Raw genomic sequence first — 23,191 nt, 5'->3', positions numbered from 1 at the left:
TAGGCAATTATGCGTTTTAGTATGAAAAATAATTGTACAGAGTCTTTTTTGTCAAAGTATTCTGTTCATCTAAAAGTTTGACATTTTGTTAAATGGGCCATCGATTTCTGTATAAAGATGCTTTGAAAACACCTTGGTTTGTAAAATTCCAGTACAACTTCCCCACCTTTCTCAGTTTATGCAGGTGTCTGGATGTGCCTTTCAGAATATGTCTGTTTTTATGATGATATAAATTGTGTTGTTTCTTAGATGCAGACATTTTGAAGGAACCCTAGGGTGATCTATTTTTCACAGAAGGTTCAATCCCTGGCTGACTAGAGATTATAATCTTGATTTGGCTTCTGATCATGTCCTTCAAGCTTGATAGTTTCTGCTGATGCTCATTTTCTAGTCTCTGTGTTGTAACTTTTTATACATATCCTAGTTTTCTTTTCTTTTTTTTTTTTTAAGGTATCATGTTTTTGTTTCTGTTTTTTGGCTGTACCATGTGGCTTGTTGGATTTCAGTTCTGCCACCAGAGATTGAACCTGATCCTTGGCTGTGAAAGCCTGGAATCCTAACCACTAGGTCACCAGGGAACTCTCTGTCTTAGTTTTCTAATGTGTTGTCTCTCTCTTTTATTTTGAATTGATAGCAAAAACCCTATTTGTATGTATGTGTGTGTATATATATGCATATATATATATATATATGTATAGTTGCATTACTTATATTTCTGCAAATATAATTATACTTTATTTGATCTGCAGTGCACAGGTTAGTCATGTAGCATTATTTTCATTTTAAGGATTAAGAAATCAAGACATAGGACTAGTAGGAGATGAGTGTGAAAAGATGAAAAGGGCTTAATATTTGAATATCTGTGGTAGGGAGTATGCTGGGTGCTTACTCTCTCTGAGTATATAATTTAATCCTCATATTTACCCATTTTAGGGTATTGCGCCCATTCTATAGAAGAGGAAGCTGAAGAAACTGAGACCTGCGGGGACTAAGTAGCTTGCATTTGGTTATATAGTAAGAGAAGAGAAGCTTGTATTAAAAATCTGATCCACCTTAGTCCAAAGCCCTTATTCTTTTTACTGTACTGTATATAAAGCTCCCTTGTTTTAAATTCTTAGATCAATATTTTTCAACCTACTTAAATGAGTAGTAGCTGGGCTACACATTCAACTTCCCTGAAGATCTGTTTTAAAAAACTGTGCTAGTTCTACTCTGACTAGTGCTAATAAAACTTCTTCAGGTGAGTCTAAAGCAGGTATGTGTATGGGTGTATTTTTTTTTAAGAAAATATAAATTAAAAAGAAATTGTATTGCTGTATATATAACATATGAAGAAAAAGTGCACAAAAAATGTAAACAGCATTCAGATCAAGAAATTTGGGAATTCCTGGTGGGTCAGTGGTTGGGACTTGGTTCTTTCACTGCTGTGGCCCAGGTTCAGTCCCTGGTTGGGTAATGAATATTCTAACTTCCAATACCATAGATTATTTTTTGCCTCTTTATGAATTTTTATAACGTATGACTGGCTTTTTGCACTCAACTTTGTTTGTGAGATTCATTTATGTTCTTGCATTTAGCAGTGGCCTTCCCCGGTGGCTCAGAATCCACCTGCCAATGCAGGAGATTTGTTTTTGATCCCTGGGTTGGAAAGATCCCCTGGAGAAGGAAATAACAATCCGCTCCAGTATTCTTGCCTGGGAAATCCCATGGACAGAGAGGCCTGGCAGGCTACAGTCCATGGGGTGGCAAAGAATTGGACCAGATTTAGCAACTAAACAACAATAACAATGTAGCAATAATTTGTCCTTCTCACTGCTATATAGCTGCTACTGCTGCCAAGTCGCTTCAGTCGTGTCTGACTCTGCGACCCCATAGACGGCAGCCCACCAGGCTCCCCCGTCCCTGGGATTCTCAAGGCAAGAACATTGGAGTGGGTTGCCATTTCCTTCTCCAATGCATGAAAGTGAAAAGTAAAAGTGAAGTTGCTTAGTCGTGTCCGACTCCTAGCGACCCCATGGACTGCAGCCTACCAGGCTCCTCCATCCATGGGATTTTCCAGGCAAGAGTACTGGAGTGGGGTGCCATTGCCTTCTCTGCTGCTGTATAGCAATAGTTCTCAAACCTTTTGGTGTCTTCACTCTTGCTTTTGAAGACCCCTAAGAACTTTTGTTTGTGGGTTGCATCTACCAATATTTGCTGTTTTAAAAATCAAAACTGTGCATTTAAAAATAATAAACCTATTAAATACAGCATGTTTTAATGAAAATAGCTATATTATTACCCCCAAATAGAAGGATATTATTTACAATTTTTCCAAAGCTTTTCACTGCCTGACTGGACATATATCTGCTTCTACATTCAATCTGTTGCAGCTGGTTGTTTTGTTTATGGTATATAAAGCATATCCTGCCCCATATATGAGTGCGTGTGCATGCTAGGTCGTGTCCGACTCTTTGTGACCCTGTGGACTATAGCCCACCAGGCTCCTCTGTCCGTAGGGTTTTCCAGGCAAGAATACTGGAGTGGGTTGCCATTTCTTTCTCCAGTCCCATATATATGGCTAGAAAAGGGAGGAATGTTTTAATTGACTTTTTTTGGCTGTACCACAAGACTTGGGGGATCCTAGTTCCCTGACCAGGGATTGAACCTAGACCCTCAGGTAGTGGGAGCATGGAGTCCTAACCTCTGGACTTCCAGGGAATTCCCTTGGTTGACTTTTTAGGTAATTGATGGATATCCTTTTTTTTTTTTTATAATATTACACTGAAACTTGTCAACTGGTAGTTTCTTTAGAGGTCCATTATTTTATGGACCCTGAAGCTATACAGTGAGCCTTTCATACTCTATTATACTGAAGTCTGCTGGTCTGTTTTGTACTTTTGAATGGGTTTTCTATTCATGCATAATTTTGTGTCACCGTGCTTTGGTCATCTGGAAAATATTGGCTCATTGAGTTATGCAGATCTTGTAAAAATGTTGACATATTTTATCATACAGTGTCAGATATTACATTTGTTAATATCTCCACCAATTCTATCAGACAAGACTTCTCTAATTTTTGCTTGAAAGCTCAAATTTTGTCATTGGCAACAAATACTGACAGTTGTTTTCCTTGAAGTGACAGTCTCACATTGTTCATTTTTGAAAAAATGTCTGCCAAACATCCAAGTCTGAATAATCAGTTTGTCTGGCAGTTGTTTTTTTAAGTTAAAATGGTGTTTCATGAAAAAAAAAAGTGGGGGGGGGGCAGGTAATTCAGCTTGCAACTCAATTGCATAAGTGCCTTAGTGTTTTTTCTTGAGAAAACTCTTGTACTTTGTTATGTAGAAATATTTATAGGTAAGGAATGAGATTTAATAGGATTCATAACTTTTGTGGCTTCAGCAAGGCCTCAAAATAGTTTTTTTTTGGCATTGGCTCTAAAGAATGCAATGACAGTGTCACGATTTAATGTCACTGCCTTACTTCAAGATGGGATAGTTTTATTAGTATAATTATGTTTCCAGGCTTTACTTATTTCTTATTGGAGAAATAGGTAGATTTCTTAGTGAAAGGGGCTTCCCTGGCTCAGAGGGTAAAGAATCTGCCTGCAATGCAGGAGACTTGGGTTTGATCCCTGGATCAGGAAGATCCCCTGGAGAAAGGAATGGCTATCCACTCCAGTATTCTTGCCTGGAAAATTCCATGAACAGAGGAGCCTGGTGGGCTACAGTCCATGGGGTTGCAAAGAATCGGACATGACTGAGCGATTTGTTAAAACTTTATTAAAAATACTGCTTTGAAAGCTAGCATGAATATAACTGTTTTTTCCTTCGGTTCAAGTGTTAGTCGCTCAGTTGTGTCTGACTCTTTGTGATCCCATGGACTGTAGCCCACCAGACTCCTCCATCCATGGGATTTTCCAGGCAAGAATACTAGAGTGAGTTGCCATTTCCTTCTTCAGGGGATCTTCCCAACCCAGGGATTGAACCCCGGTTTCCTGCATTGCAGGCAGATTCTTTACCTTCTGAGCCACCAGGGAAGCCCTTTCCTTTGCTTAGTAGAACCAAAACACTTCAGAGTTGAGCAGTTTTACAACTTTATCAGTATGTTAGGAAATCATTGGGCTTGATCCTTATTCTTTACTATTTGTGTTGAAAGAAAGGTGTGAAGTGGCTTTTAGTGAACTGTGCATAGCTGTGTATAAAAGTGATCCTCTGTCTTCCTACCCTTAACCAGGAGCATTTGCAGTAAAAGAGAACGATGCAGATGAAGTCATGATCAAGTGATCTTATTGTGTAATGACTGGTTTTTCACTGTGATTGGGCAGAAGTGGATGGAGGAGGGTAGGCTAAACAAGTTATGGTACTGAGCATTATTTTACCTTTCCGCCAACATCCCCATACAGCCTGGAACCTTAGGGGAAGGAGAATTAACTTTCACTGTGTGCCTACTTTGTGCTGGGCTGTTTAAGTATGGTAACTTATTTAAATATACAGTTCTCCTGTAGGGTGGCCATAATTGTTTTATTTTGCACATGAGAAAGCTTTGGCTCAGAGATGTAGAGCCTACTCAGGCCCACTAGCCAGTGACTAGGGTGGGATTTATCCCCAGACTTTTCTACCTCCAAAGCCTGTGAGTGGTCTTTACTAAATTCTGTGCTATTGTCCAAGGACAGTGTCTCACTGATTATTTCTGAATACTTGATATCTGGAACCTAGTAGGGTTTAGTAAGTTTCTGTTGAATACTTGACCTGGTGCTAAATAAGTGAACCAGTTTTTACAGAGTAGGGTATAACCCATCCCCTCTGGGCTGTGTGTAGATTGGCATGGTAAGAGTCTGGTCACCATTTGTTGTTGTGGGGAAAGGGTCAATCTTCTTAATGATAGACTATCAAACTGTTTAAATAATTTGGAAATTTAGGAATTGAGAAAATCTAATGGGATGAGTTTTCATTAGATTGTCAGTGATTTCCTCAGGAATAGATAATACATCTATGTTGCCTCTGATTTCTCCCTTAACACCTTTGAAACCTGTGTAAGTTACTTTACTTTTCTGTACCTCATTTTTAAAAATCTTTAAAAAGGGAAGGGCAGCAATAGTAGTACATAATTCCGAGGTAGTTTTGAGGATCAAATGAGACAGTTCATGTAAAGAAATGACCACAGTGCTTGGTATATACTACTGTCAATAAATAAGAGCTATTATCCTTCTAGAATGAAGCATGAATTTAATATGATTTTTAGCATGTTAAGAAGGAACAGTATTTTGGCTTCTAAAACATTTTTGTTAGAGAAATAAAGCACTGAATTTATTGGTTTTTGTATTTGGGGATTTGTTTTCTGATTGTAGTTTGCTTGGTCTTCCTGGCAGCAAAGGTCTGATATTTTGGTTGTGTGCCTTGATTTATTCATGAACCAATGCAGGTATAGTATGACCTTTGGCTCTCCATCAACTTTTTAAAACTTTTTGGTCTAGTTGAAACGGTTTGAATTGTTCTGGAAAATTCACTGATGTTGATAGTTCTTTCTAAATTAAAAATGTCAGTGAATGTGAGAGATGCCCCTTTCTAAATTTTTTTCTAACTATACTACTCATTACTGAGGGGATCAAGTATTTCTCCATAGTACTCTGCCCCAGAACCAAAGAAAGAGTGTTCTTTGAATTTTTCTGCCTTTATTTTTGTTGGTGGTAATATTATCCATACTTTTGAGACTTATGTTTTTGACAGCACTTTTTTGTTAAAGTATAGTTGACAGTACATTTTGATCAGGCTGTGGAATTATGGAGGAGAAAACCAACTATCCATTCTAAATGAGCATATCTGAAAGCCAGCCTGCCCTTCAATCACATGTCGATGTAGGTATTCTGTCTCCTAGATGGGGTTCTCTTGGTGGTTTAGTCATTAAGTTGTGTCCTACTTTTGTGACACCATGGACTGTATAGCCTGCCAGGCTCCTCTGTCCATGGGATTTCTCAGGCAAGAATACTGGAGTGGGTTGCCATTTCCTTTTCCAGGGGATCTTCCCAAACTAGGGATGGAACCGGAGTCTGCTGCATTGCCAGCGGGGCACCAGGGAAGCTGAGCCGCCAGGGAGCCCCAGATGGAGCTCTGGTATGGTATTTTTAGTAAGAGACTAGGCTCAGTGTTCTCCCCTTAACTCTCTCCAGTGTCATTCATTGTTTGTCTCTCCTCCCAGCTTGCACATTTTACCTCTAGTTCTAATGAAGTGTACATTGTTGGGTGTTTGCAGTTCTCCAGACCTGCCATCCTTTTTGCTTTAATGTCTTTACGCATGCTTCTCTTTGGGCCTGGATGTTTCCTTTTAACTTTTAATTGGTCTAACTCCTGTTCAGCCTTTAGGATTCAGCCTAGGAACTAACCTTGTCCAGAAAGCTTTCCTTGACTTTCCTGGGTTGGGATTGGGTGCCCCATCTCTGGGTTGCCTCATCGCTGGGTTGTAATTATCCATTTATTATTTATTGGTCTCCTCTACTTTGCAGTGAGCAAGGATTGTATGTAATTATCCTTTTATTCTCTAGAACTCATTCTTTGACCTTACACAGAGTAGGCATTGGTAATGTCTTATTTGTGAATCCATAGTTTCAGGCTGATGTGTTAGCATTGTAACTTCCCAACCCATGTTATTCTAGGCTGTTTTAGTAGAATGGTTTTTTTTTTTGTGGCCATTGAACCTTGCCTTATGTTTTCTTCATTACACTTCAGCTCGCACTCATCCTCTATTTTTTGCCCATACAGTAGACATGTAGATCTTCATAAAGAACTTGATTTGTGACAGGTCCTGAATCTCACTTGGAATGAATGAAATCACATTGGTAAATGGAAAAGCTGGGATCTTATGATTGCTTTTTAAACTCTTAGTTCTTTTCTCTGCTTGCAAGTTTTCCTCTTTATTAATTTTTTGGTCAATTTTAACTTTTAGGTAACATAAGATGAATGCTCCGAAACTAAACCACAAGTACTCCGGTTGTGCGTTTGATTTTTTTGAGCCTACATACAGGATTTGACTTATCTCTTATGGTGGTGGGATGACTGAAACTTTAACAAGTGGAGGGGTTTTAAGACTTATTAAGAACTTAATAGTTCCTGACAGGTGATTTAAATTATGGCTTCCAAAAAATATTTTGTTTAGAGTCTTATTAGCACACAAAAACAATCATTTTTGCCTGAATTCATTTAGTTACTATGAATATCAGCCTCTATGCTAGGTAGGTTCTGATGATACACAGAGCTGAGTAAGATGTGGTCTCTGTCTGTAAGGAGCTCCTAGGTGCAAGAGAAAAACTATACACAATTTCAGATGAGTGTGTTGTACAAGCTGTAAAATAAGTAGCAGAGAGGGAGGTGTTAATGCCTTTTTCAGGGAAGAGTTCCTGGAGGAATAGACACCTGAGCTTATTTCTGAAAGAGAATAAGGTCTTTGTGTGTGGAAGATTCTGGATGTATGCTCAAAAATCTGGATTTGAACCCCAGCTTAGTCACTTATGAGCTGTCTGACTTGGGGCAAGTTGTTTAAGCACTCTGAATCTCACTTTTTTCCTCCTCTAAAGTGAGGATAATCATGTCTGTCTTTTTTGAAAGTTGTGAATATTTAATATATGTGAAAGAGTTTCGTAAATGTGCTAAACAAATATTACATCCTGGTTTTTGTTTTTCATTTTGACAGATTGGAGCATAAGTTTTCTTACTCAGACCAGAAATGAGAAAAAAAAAGACTGGGTATATTAGTGCATAGATATTAATTATAAAGTGTTAACACTGTAAGCATCATGATTTAGAGTAAAGAGTTTTAAGCTCAGAATCCATGAAACTTTGGTTCTGTGCTGTTATGAAAGATATTGCTTAAGATGCTTAAGGAGTGGTCTCTGAAAATGTACTGTGTGTAGTTCTGAGTGGCTTGGATGGCAATAAGCCAAACTGGAAAGAGCGCCATTGCTTGTCAGAAGACTTATATCTGTGCCGCTGTTAAAAAGATTACTTAACATTTCAGAATTACATTTTCCTGATCAATAAAACAGAGAAAAGTAATAGTTAATTTGCAGACTGAGAATTAGGGGTAAGTTGGGTAAAGTGCATACTATTAGCCATAGTCAGTTAAAAGTTTAATTTGTAGAATATTAAAATAAACTTTCTTATCTTTCAATATGAGACACTTCATTTAGTGAAACTTGCTTGAAGAATAGAGAGAACGTACTAGGTGGTGCTAGTAGTAAAAACCTGCCTGCCAATGCAAAAGACCTGGGTTTACTCTCTGGGTCAGGAAGATCCCCTGGAGAAGGAAATGGCAACCGACTCCAGTGTTCTTGCTTGGGAAATACCATGGACAGAGGAGCCTGATGGATTGCAGTCCATGGGGTTGCAAAGAGTGGGACATGACTAAGCGACTAACACATAAAAGATTGTATTTTACTTCTTTCTTCAAGTTCATTCTTCAGAATAATATTGCAGTTCAGTTCAGTCGCTCAGTTGTGTCCGACTCTTTGCGACCCCATGAATTGCAGCACGCCAGGCCTTCCTGTCCCTCACCAACTCCCAGAGTCCACCCAAACCCATGTCCATTGAGTCGATGATGCCATCCAACCATCTCATCCTCTGTCGTTCCCTTCTCCTCCTGCCCCCAATCCCTCCCAGCATCAGAGTCTTTGCCATTGAGTCAGCTCTTTGCATCAGGTCGCCAAAGTACTGGAGTTTCAGCTTCAACATCAGTCCTACCAATGAACACTGAGGACTGAACTCCTTTAGGATGGACTGGTTGGATCTCCTTGCAGTCCAAGGGACTCTCAAGAGTCTTCTCCAACACCACAGTTCAAAAGCATCAATTCTTCGGTGCTCAGCTTTCTTTATAGTCCAACTGTCACATCCATACATGACCACTGGAAAAACCATAGTCTTGACTAGACAGACCTTTGTTGACAAAGTAATGTCTCTGCTTTTGAATATGCTGTCTAGGTTGATCATAACTGTCCTTCCAAGGAGTAAGCGTCTTTTAATTTCATGGCTGCAGTCACCATCTGCAGTGATTTTGGAGCCCAAAAAAATAAAGTCTGACACTGTTTCCACTGTTTCCCCATCTATTTGCCATGAAGTGATGGGACTGGATGCCATGATCTTAGTTTTCTGAATGTTGAGCTTTAAGCCAACTTTTTCACTCTCCTCTTTCACTTTTATCAAGAGGCTCTTTAGTTCTTCTTCACTTTCTGCCATAAGGGTGGTGTTATCTGCATATCTGAGGTTATTGATATTTTGCCCGGCAATCTTGATTCCAGCTTGTCCTTCCTCCAGCCCAGCGTTTCTCATGATGTACTCTGCATAGAAGTTAAATAAGCAGGGTGACAGTATACAGCCTTGACGTACTCCTTTTCAGTAATAATATTGCAAGGTGAGTTTAAATCCCAGCTCTGTACTCACTAACTATATGACCTCAGTTACTTACTATTTCTGTAACTTTTTTCATTCATCTATGAGATGGGAATATAGTGGTATTTACAGCATATAATTGCTGGCAAGATTAAATGAGATAATTAGATAAAGTGCTTTGATTGGTGTTTGGCACATACTTGTTGTTCTGTTGCTTGGCACATACTTGTTGTTCTGTTGCTTGGTTGTGTCTGACTCTTTGTGCCCCTATGAACTACAACACTCCAGGCTTTCCTGTCCTTCACTATCTCCTGGAGTTTGCTCAAACTCATGTCCGTTAAGTTGGTGATGCCATCCAATCATCTCATCCTCTGTTGCCCTCTTCTTCTGCTCTCAGTCTTTCATCTTTCCTAGCATGAGGGTCTTTTCCAATTGGAGCTTCAGCTTGAGCATCAGTCCTCCAATGAATATTCATTGTTTATTTCCTTTAGGATCAACTGGTTTGATCTCCTTGCTGTCCAAGGGACTCCTGAGAGTCTTCTCCAACACCACAGTTCAAAAGCATCAGTTCTTAGGCGCCCAGCCTTCTTTTTGGTGCAACTCTCACATTCGTACTGGAAAAACCATAGCTTTGACTATGTACATAAACACATAGTACGAGATTAATAAATGGTAGCATTGTTACTATCACTTTCATTTTGTAAATGAGAAGCTGAATACAGATTTAGCAACCTGAATAGATTCACTTGTAAGAACCAAGGATGTGTTTCAATACAGGTTTGTGCAATGCCATTACTCTATCTTTTTATCAGACTGCATTTTGTAGTTAATGTTTTATTTGTTGGAATATGCATTCTGAAGTGCTATAGAGTGTTTGGAAGTAGTTTGTGACTCTTAGATATTTAAAACTATCTTTCTGTGATGTTTTACTAATAGTTTACATAAACTCAGAACTAAATTGGTTAGAGAAAGAACTGTTTGGCCTGGTTTTCCTGTGATTAGATGCAATTTAAGGGCAAATATCCTGGGGTCGTGGTCAGTGGTTAGTAAAAAGAACAATGTGTTTTTTTCCTGCCTAAACAGGTTATTGAGGTGAAGCTGACAGACAGTAAACTACACAAATTTAATACAGTTTGCTAAGTTTTAGCATGTGTAAACATCTGTGAAACCATCACTGCAATTCAAATAGTGAGTATATCACACAAATTGTGGGAGGAATCACCTCCCACAAGTTTCCTGGTACCCCCTATGCAATCCCTTCCTCCTGCTCTCCCTGATCCGTCACCCACACAAACATTGGTCTGCCTTCTATTACTTTTTACTTCTATTATTCTTATAGATTAAACAGTGGTTTTGAAGTTGTAGCAATCAGGATTTAGATCTCCCATTCTGTCACTGTGTTAGTTGGGTGACTTTGGAGAAGTCATTCTCTCTCTCAGCCTGGTTTATTCACCTGTAATCTAGGGATTCTAGCACCAGCCCAAAGGACCACAGGGAAGAGGAGAACAGTGCCTAGAAAGAGCCTTGCATGGTTCCTGGCTCACAGCTGGTCTTTAGTCCCTGAAAGGCACCAGACCAGCTTTCAGTTGGTGGCTCAGAGTACATTTAGGTGTTCAGAGCTCCAAAATGCTTTTCTGTCACCTAGTCCTTGTGTTCCCTCTTACTGAATGAGCTTTCTTGAAATAGGAAAGTTTAGATTAGACAACTTGAGGCCCTAAAGGGCTCTCTGGTATTTCTTCCTTCCCTCCTGCATGCCCAGTGTTCCACATGCTATTAATTATAAACAGATGTTCTTCATAAATAAGCAAAGAACTTCACCACAGATTTCTGAGTTCTTTATGCCTATGTTTAAGTCTGACGTTGTGATAAAACTGCATGCGCAATGAGTTTGTAGTCAGAGTTCTAGATTTTGGTTCCCATGCTGCCCTGGGCAAATTGTAAAATCTTTTTGAGTCTCTGTTTTCTCAGATATAAAGTTGAAGAGTATCATACCACACAAATTTGTTGGGAGGATTAAAGGAGAATTTTGAAAATGAATTGTATGATGACATCATAGTTTATCTGCATTGTCCTGTGACTGGCTTGCAGTGTAGTATTTAAACTTGATATTCTAGAATTTTTTTTGAGTTTATTTTATTAGGTTTTACTAATAGGTAGCGCAAGAAAGCAAAAACCAAAGGTTAAAAGTGCTTAGAATTTAAAGTCAGAGAAACTTTAATTCAGATATTAATTTAGTAGTTGTGTGACCTTGGGCAAGTTATATACTTTCTCTGAGCCTTAATAAGGTATATCTGGTCTTCCTCAGAGGGTTGTTGTGAGGAATAGAAATAAAATGTGTACAGTGATGGGCAAATAGCAGATACTTAGTGGTGCTACTTTTTCCCTTCCATTCCCAAAATTGGTAGATTTGTGGAGTTCAGTGGGCTATCACTGAAGAGATTACTTCTGTCTTCCCCATTCCATAATACAATTTGGCCCAGGATAGCCATTAGATGGTGTCTCACATTTCCCATTTAAGTCTGAAAATGCGATTCGAGGTTTATGATGCCAACAGTTATTGTAAAGGGATTTCCCCCCCCTAATAATAGGAGGAACTGATGCCATGTTTTTGTATTTTCTCGTTAATTCTCATTGCTGTAGCTGGAGGTACTTCGTACTGTGGGAGCCAGGGAAATTGGGGGCCATATTGTTTTTTCTGTTTGTGTTTATTTGGATTGGAGAATTGTCTAAAGGATTCTTAGTGAATAAAGTAGATTTGCTAAATTCAAATTCTTCCTTCCTGGGTGAACCCAGGAATGACCTCCTGAGAGAAAAACATAGGAAAATGTAGGGGTAACTGGTGAGTTCTGCTTGTGAAGTCAGGATCTTTGAGTTGGGGGCAGTGGAGAAGAGTTGATTCTCCATTCTCCTCTTACCCTCCAGAGCGTTTACAGCCCAACACAAAGGAAGCTTTAAGATGGAGGTCTATATTGTAATTTCCTAGAAATTGCAGCTTCTGGTAATAGCTCATTCAGTTTGCACCTCTTTGCTGCAGTAGATGAAACAATAGAGACAATAAAACCTTTTATCTGATAGCTGTAGCCTCAATGGGATGTTTGTTTTAATAATGGTATAATTTGCAGGGCTCATAAATTGTGATTTTATTCTCATGGAAATAACTGCCCAGTGGTATTTAGATTCTCAGGTCTCCTGTTGTGGATAATTTCACTAACATTCTGGCTGACAGTTCTCTTTATTTTGCACTTCGTTTTAGATTGTTCAGGCTGGTTGGGTAATTAGACCAGTGCAGAGCCAATTTTCTTTAGTTTGAGGCTGGCAGGTGGTTACTAGGTAACTAGAGGATCTTCTGAACAGGCAAGAAATTCTGCTTAGGGATTCAAGGCAAAAGAGCTGAGTTTGCTTTTGATTGTCATCTGGAATTTTTTTTTTTAAGGTTTTATTTATCTGATGCCAAAATATCTAAAAGAAAAAAAATTATTTTTCAGTCATCTGTGTATTTACTTTCCATGGTACCAAACAGCCAATTCTATTTGGAATCATATAGTTCAGTTTTTAATTTTCATCTACTTTTTTTTTTTTTTTCTGGGAATGTCCACAGAGGGCTAAGGATGAGACTAGGTACCATGTGCTAGACATTGTCTAGGTTTTTACACACATTCTCTCTAAATCTTAATTAGAGCCCTGAAAGGTAGGTATTGTTTCTATTTTACATAAGCAGAAACCTAAATACAGAGAATTTAAGTAGCCAAATTAAGGTATCTCAGTTAATAAGGGGTGGGCAGCAGTTTACCAGACTTCAAAGCTCATGTTAGGTTTTCAATTATAGTATAAGATATTCTGCTGCTGCTGCTAAGTCGCTTCAGTCGTGTCCAACTCTGTGCGACCTCATAGACAGCAGCACACCAGGCTCCCCTGTCTCTGGGATTCTCCAGGCAAGAACACTGGAGTGGGTTGCCATTTCCTTCTCCAATGCATGAAAGTGAAAAGTGAAAGTGAAGTTGCTCAGTCGAGTCCGACTCTTAGCAACCTCATGGACTGCAGCCTACTAGGCTCCTCCGTCCATGGGATTTTCCAGGCAAGAGTACTGGAGTGGGGTGCCATTGCCTTCTCCGAAGATATTCTGAAGATACGTTAAAGTTCTTAGATATTACAATGATTGGCTCAGTAGTACGTTGTACATTAATTAGTGTCATCCAGATGTATATCTGGTTGTTTTTCCTGTCATCTAATTTTTTAAATCTAATTTTTATTTTATATTGGAGTATTGATTTACAGTGTTGTGTTTCAGGCCTATAGCAAAGTGATTCAGTTATACCTATACTTATGTCTATTCTTTTCCAGATTCTTTCCCTGTATAGGTTATTACAGAATATTGAGTAGAGTTCTATGTGCTATGCAGTAGATCCTTGTCCATTTTGTATATAATAGTGTGTATATGTGTCATCTAATCTTACATTATTATAGCAGTTAAGGTACATGGAGTATTTTGATTATTTTTCCAAAATTAAAGGCCTTCCAGACATACTCTGTTTTAGGAATTCTTTAAAAGTTTGGCACTATATCATGTGCCCAAACATGATATAGTCACTGGAAATAGACTTGAAGTTTGGGAACCGGGTTTTAAAATCTTGGCACTGCCACTTATTGGGTAGTCTTGGATAAACCCTTTAACCGTCTTTGGCTAACCCTTACTCCTTGCCTAAGCCTTGTTTTACTCATCTGTGAAATAGAGATAATACCCACATTATATGTGGTATTGCCTCGTATATGCCTGTAATACGGTAGGGGCTCATGAAGTGTTGGCTTCCTTCCTTCTTTAAGTCCTCTAGGAATATATACAGAAGTAAAATAGATTTTGTTTCATTCCCAGTTCTTTCTACTCCCCAGCAGCTAAGTGGGTCCATTACTGAACTATTGGGATAATTTGATGCTTTTTTCATCACTGGCCATAGGATTTATTAAAAGATGATCAACTTCTAGTACTGTTTTGTTACATTTCATGTTGATGCTATTAAACTGATGGAATTTATTTTCCTCTAGGAACTTGCTGTAAGGGACATTTAGACATCTGGTTCATTGTTTATACTCTCTTAGTCAAGAGAGTGAGTACATATATGGAAAGGGCATTGACTTGTGATTTTACAAACTTGGTTAAAGTTCTAGCTTTGCTGCTTACTAGCTGAGTTTCTTGGGACAGCTGATTTTCTTAGCTGAGACTTGGAGGAGGGATAATAATAGCTGACCTGCTTTGTTGTAAGGATCAAATAAGATGGATGTGAAGATGCCTTTTAAATTGAAAAATGTTAGATAATCATTATGTGACTTTCATAGTTAGACTAGATAGGAATTTACTACTATTTTAAGGGAGATTTTAAATTTCAATTATACTGTATAAAGGAAACATCTTGATGAGTTTTATGTTAGCTCTTAGGGACAGCTAAAGAGGCCAGAATGAGGTCCTGAGCAGAGAAAGTATTGAGTGAATATAATTGAATCATGTGGAGGTGAGAATGGAGTGTGAGTGGCAGTAGAGTGGTGAGGCAGGCCAAGGGAACTTAGAAAATAATTTAGATATGACATTTGGATCTTGGTCTAATCTTGATCCATAGAGCAGAGAAGATGGATGCTTCTTGATTAGAAAATCTTAAAAGACTGAGCAGTGTGCGGACCACTGGTTGAAAGAGTAAGGATGGAGGTAACAGCTGTAGGCTCTCTCATGAGGACTCTGAAGCTGAAATCCCAGTTTTAAGTCTTCAGGAATATGTACAGAAGTAAAGTAGATTTTGTTTCATTCCCAGCTCTTCCTAGCCCCCAGCAGCTAAGTGTGTCCATTCAGGGGGGACTGTTCCAAGTAAAGCTTGTGCTTGTTGTATGTGAATCACTTAGTGGCTCTCAGGTGGGCATACAGGCATATTTTCATGTAAAGAGGTGCAGGTGGCTGGCAAGTGGGGGATCTACTTTTACAGACTAGAAAGTTTAGTTTTATGCAGTCATATTCAGGTTATCTCTTTCCTGAAAATTGGTTCTTTTATAGCATTTCAATAAGGCAGATGGTATTTTTCCTGAGTGGAACATCAACCAAAAATTTTACTGTGTTTAATTATTGATATGTCTGAGTGGTGCAGTATATTGGTTAAAATAAAGATTTTTTTATATGAAGAAAGCCTTCTGGCTTTGGATTTTGGTACTGCACCAGTTTTTTCATTTTTCTCTCAGGGGGATGTAATCTTTTTCTTTACTACAAGTGACTGTGTTATGCTTTCTGGATCATTGCCTTCTCTATTGAGTACTGGGTACCATAGTGGTTGTACAGGTTAGTTTCACAGTCTCCATTTTATTTGATTATAAGAACCCATTTAGGCTTCTGTTTTCTACCCCCTTTGCTACTGGTATGAAGGGATTGCAGTGTTTAGGTAGGAGATGGATTTCTATAGGCACAGAATGAATCTGAGTTACTTTATCATATTAGCTTCATATATAATAGACTGATATTTGCACAATTTTTTAGGTAGGTATTTTGTTATTAAAAGTTTTTCTTTCTACTGATCTGTTTTTTGCACTAAACCAGTAGCTGTTTTGGGGGGGGGGGTTCATGTATTTTTTTTCATCTTTGTATTTACTGTATTCAGCGCAGATCTAATGATGATGCTACTGGCTACACTGTACTGTATGTCTGACATTGTTTCAAGTGCATGCAATATTTGTTTTCATCCTCATCCCCATTTTATAGAAGAAAAAACTGAGACTTGAAAGAAAGAAAATAACTTGCTCAGTGTCACAAATAATGAAGGGATATAGCTGTGATTAGAACCCAAGCAGTCTGACTTCAGAGCCTAAATCCTTAACCTCTACCCTAAATTTTCTCAGAAACTGCTTTATAAGTATATATAAATATATTTAAATATGTCTTGTCTGTGCCTTAAAATTCTGTGAAGCAGATATGCTGTATCCATTTTATAGGGGAGGAAAAATGAAGTAAATTAATTGTACAAAGTTACGCATTTGTTGAGTGGCAGAATCTAGAGTCTCAATCTCTGGCTTCCTGATTCCAATTCCCCCGTTTTTTTCCCCTCTATCATTACTGTAGACACTGGTTAGAGCTATACATCTATTTTAGGAATAACCTTTTTAGATATGGAAAATAGATTTCTTTATCTGGACTATTTGGAGATAAGCGGCAGGTTTTAAAAAGTCTTCTGTTACATCCTTCTTTTTCAAATCCAAGGAGCAAAATTCCCTGGTAGATAGACTATGAGAGCTGATTGAGAGTAGATAGGACAGCTCTGTGTGTGTGTGTCTGTGTGTGTGAGAGAGAGAATCTGTTTTTTGAGTACCTGACACAGTATGTTTTCTGTAAAGATTGCTGAGAACTGCAGGATTGAAAGAGTTCATGCTGAATCTAGTATTATTAAGGAGTGATGATGCTAAAATTGCTACACTACTTTTATATTCTGTGCTTTCTCCTGATTGCTTCATTCTTGGTCACTGATTATGCTTGAGAATTACTAATGATAGTGGCATTTAATATATATTTGAGCCAGTATGTGGTCACTGTCTATCAGAGAGCCTTCATATGAGAGAGGGATTGCAGTTATGCACTTGGAATATTTGAGGAGGCAGTTTTTCTTTTTCTTTAGTATTTATTTATTTGTTGGCTGTTCTGGGTCTTCGCTGCGTGGGCTTTTTCTCTAGTTGCGAAGAGTGGAAGGCTACTCTCTAGTTGTGGCAAGTGAGGGGTGAGGGCTTCTCATTGTTGTGGCGTGTGGGCTTCAGTAGTTTCTGCACCTGGGTTCAGTTGGGCTCAGTGATTGCGTCTCCCAGGCTCTTGAGCCCACGCTCAGTAGTTGTGGCGCACAGGCTTAGTTGCAAGAAGCAGTTTTTCTCATCTGAACTTTTCTTAGGTGAACTTAATTGTACTGAACTCTTTCTGATTGCCTTGTCAGATTTTCTTTTCATATTTCTGTGAAGAAGATATGACAGTGGAAAATTAGTTTTCCAGTTTTTTTTTTTTTGCTTATATACATATTTTAAATAAATTGAAGTGACGCTCTGTTGTGACTTTCTTTTATTTTACATTGAGGTATTAACATTAAAATAATAGGCTAACTCGGTAATATATCATTAGAATATTTAAGAACTTTGAAACTTCATAGAGCTGGATGACACCCTCACACTGTCCTATGTTACAAATGCAGACTGGAAGCCCAGGAAAATTAGTTAATTGTCCAAGGTCATACAGTTTGAAAATGGATAACCTAGGACTAGAACCTAAGTTTTTCTTGTTTTTTCCATAGCGCACTTTTTTCCTTTTGAAAATGATTTTTTTAACTTTGGTACTTATGAAGCCAGATATTACCCTAAAGGTGACATCATAGGGTCAAAGTCACAAGCTCAAGAGTTTTGGTTCATCTGTCCTGTAAATGAATAAATTGATAAATAGATTATGTGGCTTTTGATAGGAACAGCGTAATGTCAACAAACATCAAGGAGCTAGTTCCATTAATAGTCTTCTTCCAGGTCCTTGAAGCTGGTTTTGTTTCATTTAGGTTCTAGGCAATAAAACATTCAAATACAATCATGACACAGTCTAGCTACTTAATTTTCTGGTTATGTCGCCCTGCATTATTTTTGTGTATAATTATAGTACAAAATGCTTGAGAATTCCTAAGCCTCTCTTACTTTAGTCTGACATGATTGTTATACTCATGTAAATTACCCCTTACCTAGGAATGTCATAATTGATTCCTTTGTTCTAGATTGAGGATTTGAGTGTCAGGTAGTAATTTACACATTACTTTATCTTTTAAGAGTTAGTTGTTTTACTGTGGAAACTGTATGAGATCAAAATTTGAACTTTCAGTCTTGATCACTTAGCTGCCAACCTGGTCCTGCTCTGTCACTTGGCAAACATCAGTCCAGCTGTTTTCTCATTTTATGTCTGTGAGTGCACATGTGCATATCTACTCATGAAACTTCCCCTCTGATCTTAAAAAAGGTATTACTAATATATAGTAGATTTTTAGGGTCCTATGATTTGTCTTGCACAGTTTCTTTCAGGTTTTTACAAGTTTAGAAAGTATATAGTTAGAGTACAGGATACCTGCTGAAACAGACACTCAGAAATTCAGTGGCTCAAACAAGATAGACATTTATCTGTTATGTAACAGTGAAGAGGTAGGTGTGTTATGGCCAGGGTGGGCCGAGGTTCTGTTCCAGGAAATCACTCAAAGATCTAGACTCCTTTTATCTTACTCTCCCAGTATGATGTGCTTATCTGCATGCTCAGTTCAGTTAGTCACTCAGTTGTGTCCAGCTCTTTGTGACCCCATGGACTGTAGCACACCAGCCTCCTTGTCCATCACCAACTCCTAGAGTTTACTCAGACTCATGTCCAGAGTGAGTGATGCCATCCAACCATCTCATCCTCTGTCGTCCCCTTCTCCTGCCCTCAATCTTTCCCAGCATCAGGGTCTTTTCCAATGAGTCAGCTCTTTGCATCAGGTGGCCAAAGTATTGGAGTTTCAGCTTCAACATCAGTCCTACCAATGAACACCCAGGACCGATCTCCTTTAGGATGGACTGGTTGGATCTCCTTGCAGTCCAAGGGACTCTCAAGAGTCTTCTCCAACACCACAGTTCAAAAGCATCAATTCTTCGATGCTCAGCCTTCTTTATAGTCCAACTCTCACGTCCATACATGACCACAGGAAAAACCATAGCCTTGACTAGACGGACCTTTGTTTACAAAGTAATGTCTCTGCTTTTGAATATGCTGTCTAGGTTGGTCATAACTTTCCTTCCAAGGAGTAAGTGTCTTTTAATTTCATGGCTGCAGTCACCATCTGCAGTGATTTTGGAGCCCCCAAAAATAAAGTCAGCCACTGTTTCCACTGTTTCCCCATCTATTTGCCATGAAGTTATGGGACCAGATGCCATGATCTTAGTTTTCTGAATGTTGAGCTTTAAGCCAACTTTTTCACTCTCCTCTTTCACTTTCATCATGAGGCTCATTAGTTCCTCTTTGCTTTCTGCCATTAGGGTGGTATCATCTGCATATCTGAGGTTATTGATATTTCTCCCGGCAATCTTGATTCCACCTTGTGCTTCATCCAGCCCAGCATTTCACATGGTATACTCTGCATAGAGGTTAAATAAGCAGGGTGACAATGTACAGCCTAGACATACTCCTTTTCCAATTTTGGATCAGTCTATTGTTCCATGTCAGAGAAGGCGATGGCACCCTACTCCAGTACTCTTGCCTAGAAAATCCCATGGATGGAGGAGCCTGGTAGGCTGCAGTCCATGGGGTCATGAAGAGTTGGATATGACTGAGCGACTTCACTTTCACTTTTCACTTTCATGCATTGGAGAAGGAAATGGCAACCCACTCCAGTGTTCTTGCCTGGAGAATCCTAGGGATGGGGGAGCCTGGTGGGCTGCCGTCTATGGGGTCACATAGAGTCGGACACGACTGATGTGACTTAGCAGCAGCAGCAGTAGCATTGTTCCTTGTCTGGTTCTAACTGTTGTTTCTTGACCTGCATATAGGTTTCTCAGAAGGCAGGTAAGGTGGTCTGGTGTTCCCATCTCTTTCAGAATTTTCCACAGTTTGTTGTGATGCACACAGTCAAAGGTTTTAACGTAGTCAATGAAGCATAAATAGATATTTTTCTGGAATTCTCTTGCTGTTTTTCTATGATCCAGTGGATGTTGGCAATTTGATCTCTGGTTCCTCTCCCTTTTCTAAATCCGGCTTGTACATCTGGAAGTTCTTAGTTCACGTGTTTTTGAAGCCTAGCTTGATTGAGCACTACCTTGCTAGCATGTGAAATGAATGCAATTGTGCAGTAGTTTGAGCATTCTTTGGCATTGCCTTTCTTTGGGATTTGAATGAAAGCTGACCTTTTCTAGTCCTGTGGCCACTGCTGAGTTTTCCAAATTTGCTGGCATATTGAGTGCAGCACTTGTACAGCATCATCTTTTAGGATTTGAAATGGCGCAATTGGAATTCCGTCACCTCCACTAGCTTTGTGCGTAGTGATGCTTCCTAAGGCCCAGTTGACTTCACATTCCAGGATGTCTGGCTCTAGGTAAGTGATCACACCATCGTGATTATCTTGGTCATGAAGATCTTTTTTGGACAGTTCTTCTGTGTATTCTTGCCACCTTTTCTTAATATCTTCTGCTTCTGTTAGGTCCATACCATTTCTGTCCTTTATCGAGCCCATCTTTGCATGAAATGTTCCCTTGGTGTCTCTAATTTTCTTGAAGAGTTCTCTAGTCTTTCCCATTCTATTGTTTTCCTCTATTTCTTTGCACTGATTGCTAAGGAAGGCTTTCTTATCTCTCCTTGCTCTTCTTTGGAACTCTGCATTCAAATGGGTATATCTTTCCTTTTCTCCTTTGCTTTTTGCTTCTCTTCTTTTCACAGCTATTTGTAAGTCCTCCTCAGACAGCCATTTTGCTTTTTTGAATTTCTTTTTCTTGGGGATGGTCTTGATTCCTGTGTCCTGTAGAATGTCACAAACCTCCATCCATCGTTCATCAGGCACTCTTATCAGATCGAGTCCCTTAAATCTATTTGTCACTTCCACTGTGTAATCATAAGGGATTTGATTTAGGTCATACCTGAATGGTCTAGTGGTTTTCCCCACTTTCTTCAATTTCAGTCTGAATTTGGCAATAAGGAGTTCATGATCTGAGCCGCAGTCAGCTCCCAGTCTTGTTTTTGCTGACTGTATAGAGCTTCTCCGTCATTGCCTGCAAAGAATGGAATCAGTCTGATTTTGGTCTTGACCATCTGGTGATGTCCTTGTGTAGAGTCGTCTCATGTGTTGTTGGAAGAGGGTGTTTGTTATGACCAGTGTGTTCTCTTGGGAAAACTGTTAGCCTTTGCCTTGCTTCAGTTTGTACTCGAAGGCTAAACTTGCCTGTTAACTCCATGTATCTCATGACTTTCTACTTTTGCTTTCCAGTCTCCTGTGGTACTTCTCTTCAAGTGGTTCTTCTCTTCTCACCTTGTCAAATGCAGCCCTGTTGTATTTTTTAAAATCTGGCACCAACATCACTTCTTCTATAAAGCTATTGCTTTTGACTGTTTTCCTTTATGCTTCTTTGTGCTGATGCCTGTAATGCTTTATAGTAGGTAGACCTATAATGCTTTATAGTATTCATTTATGTGTCTTTAACCATCAACACAATTGCTAGAATGAATGGAGTATACTGCTGGAACTTATATCCAAAATCTGTGTTTTTCTAATTATAGTGGTTCATCCTACATGTGTACATATTTTGAGGGAGTTGCTTCCCAACCCCGTATTTGGAGGTCTGACTTTCTGGTAGCTCTTTTCTTTGGCAGCCAGGGGCAAACTCTGCTTGAAAAGAGCTATTCTGACAAGTGGGTGCCTTTGTTGTTTCATCATTACCCTGTCACATGTTTAGAGTTCACATAAACAGTTTAATTTGTAAGAGTCCGTCTCTTTGAAAGGTCACACTTTGACCTTATAATAATCAAACTTGGTGGGAAAATTATTTTTCCATTTGGGTTTTGGGGATGTGTTTAATTTGGCTTTTAATGCAGGTGCAGCTAATATAATTGTCGGTGACTTGCAAAATAGATATTGAATGTTTGGGTTTAATTTTATTGATTAAATCAGGGAAGAGAGGTTTGCTGTACATCTTGGAGGAAAGGTAGAAGGAAAGGTAGAAGAAAAATGCATCCCCTTAAATGTGGTTTTAGTCATTATCATTTCTGATCACTGAAGCTTACTTATTGTGGATTTAAACCATCTATTTTGGTGTTAATCCTTTAAAACTCAATTGGTGGATGTTAACATGATAAAGGGTCATAAAGTTTGAAATATGGTAGCCATTTAGTCTGGTTTACTTTTCAGCTAATTGCATGCAAACTCAAGTGTCTGGGAAAAAGAAGAGAGAGGAATTAATGCTGTAGTCAACTAGTTTGATCACAGCTTGAGCCCTGCACACCTGTCACTGGCTTGTGGAAGTTTTCCTTTGTAATTAAGAGCTCCTCTCTCATATTATTACTTAATTGGTTGCCACTAGAGCCTGGTGAAACAGTGGAATCCTCTTAATTGCATGCCAGCTCTTAAAACAAATCACCAATGTTTAATGTGGCATTGTTTTTATAAGCCTTTCCTGGAAACAGTTTTGATTTTCAAGTCAGGAGGATATGTAGTCCCTATGTTTTGAAGCGTTGAGGATTCTGCTTTTTATAGACGTAGAAGTTGTATAATACTTTGAAACATCTTTCCAGAAAGAGTTAAAGAACATAATAACTAATGTTTTCACAGTGGTTTACAATTTTATCAAGTGCTTTTCCCTTGCTCTATGTTGTTTTTTCCTACAAGAGCTTCATGAAGAAAGAATATATTCATGTTTCTCGTTTTACAGGTTAGGAAACTGAGAAAAGTGACTTGCCCATCGTTATGCAGTTAGAAACTGGTGGAGACTGATGTAGACCCCAAACCCTGCCTTCTTTTGGGTACATCATGCTGTTACAATGACCAGAAAGTGCATGTGTGGAAATGTCAGTTTTATGAGTTTTTTTTAAATTCCATTTTATCATATGATAATGTGGTCTCAGCTTAGTGTGTTTGGTACTTTCCTCTTTGATCTTTCAACCCTTAAACGTACAGCGAAAAGAGGCAGCATGGTAGTAGGTGAGAAAGCTAAAATGCTGGGAAATGATGGATTGTCTAATTCCATGTTTGAACCATGACTGTATCTAGCTGAAACATCTTTCTGTAGGCTTGGCCATGGTCTTTGCATATAATGACAATTACCCTTTATTGACACCTCAGTGACAAGAG

The 23,191-nt window shown here is 38.8% G+C and overlaps 1 protein-coding gene across 8 annotated transcripts in view; it reads left to right on the top strand.

The window, feature by feature from the left end:
• FAM168A (family with sequence similarity 168 member A) overlaps nucleotides 1–23,191 on the top strand; it is a 202,528-nt gene that overhangs the window by 7,658 nt on the left and 171,679 nt on the right. The window contains exon 2 of one of the 8 annotated variants that reach the window (XM_059874900.1): nucleotides 10,443–10,547. The exons of the other annotated variants lie outside the window; for them this stretch is intronic. The gene's annotated coding sequence lies outside the window, so the exon portion shown is untranslated. The remainder of the gene's footprint in view (nucleotides 1–10,442; nucleotides 10,548–23,191) is intronic. 8 annotated transcript variants of the gene reach the window in all.

This window comes from Bos taurus, chromosome 15 (genome assembly GCF_002263795.3).
Source record: "Bos taurus isolate L1 Dominette 01449 registration number 42190680 breed Hereford chromosome 15, ARS-UCD2.0, whole genome shotgun sequence".
In the NCBI taxonomy this organism is placed as follows: domain Eukaryota; kingdom Metazoa; phylum Chordata; class Mammalia; order Artiodactyla; family Bovidae; genus Bos; species Bos taurus.
Note: the sequence above shows the minus strand (reverse complement) of the source record. Positions and strands in the feature narration are given on the sequence as shown.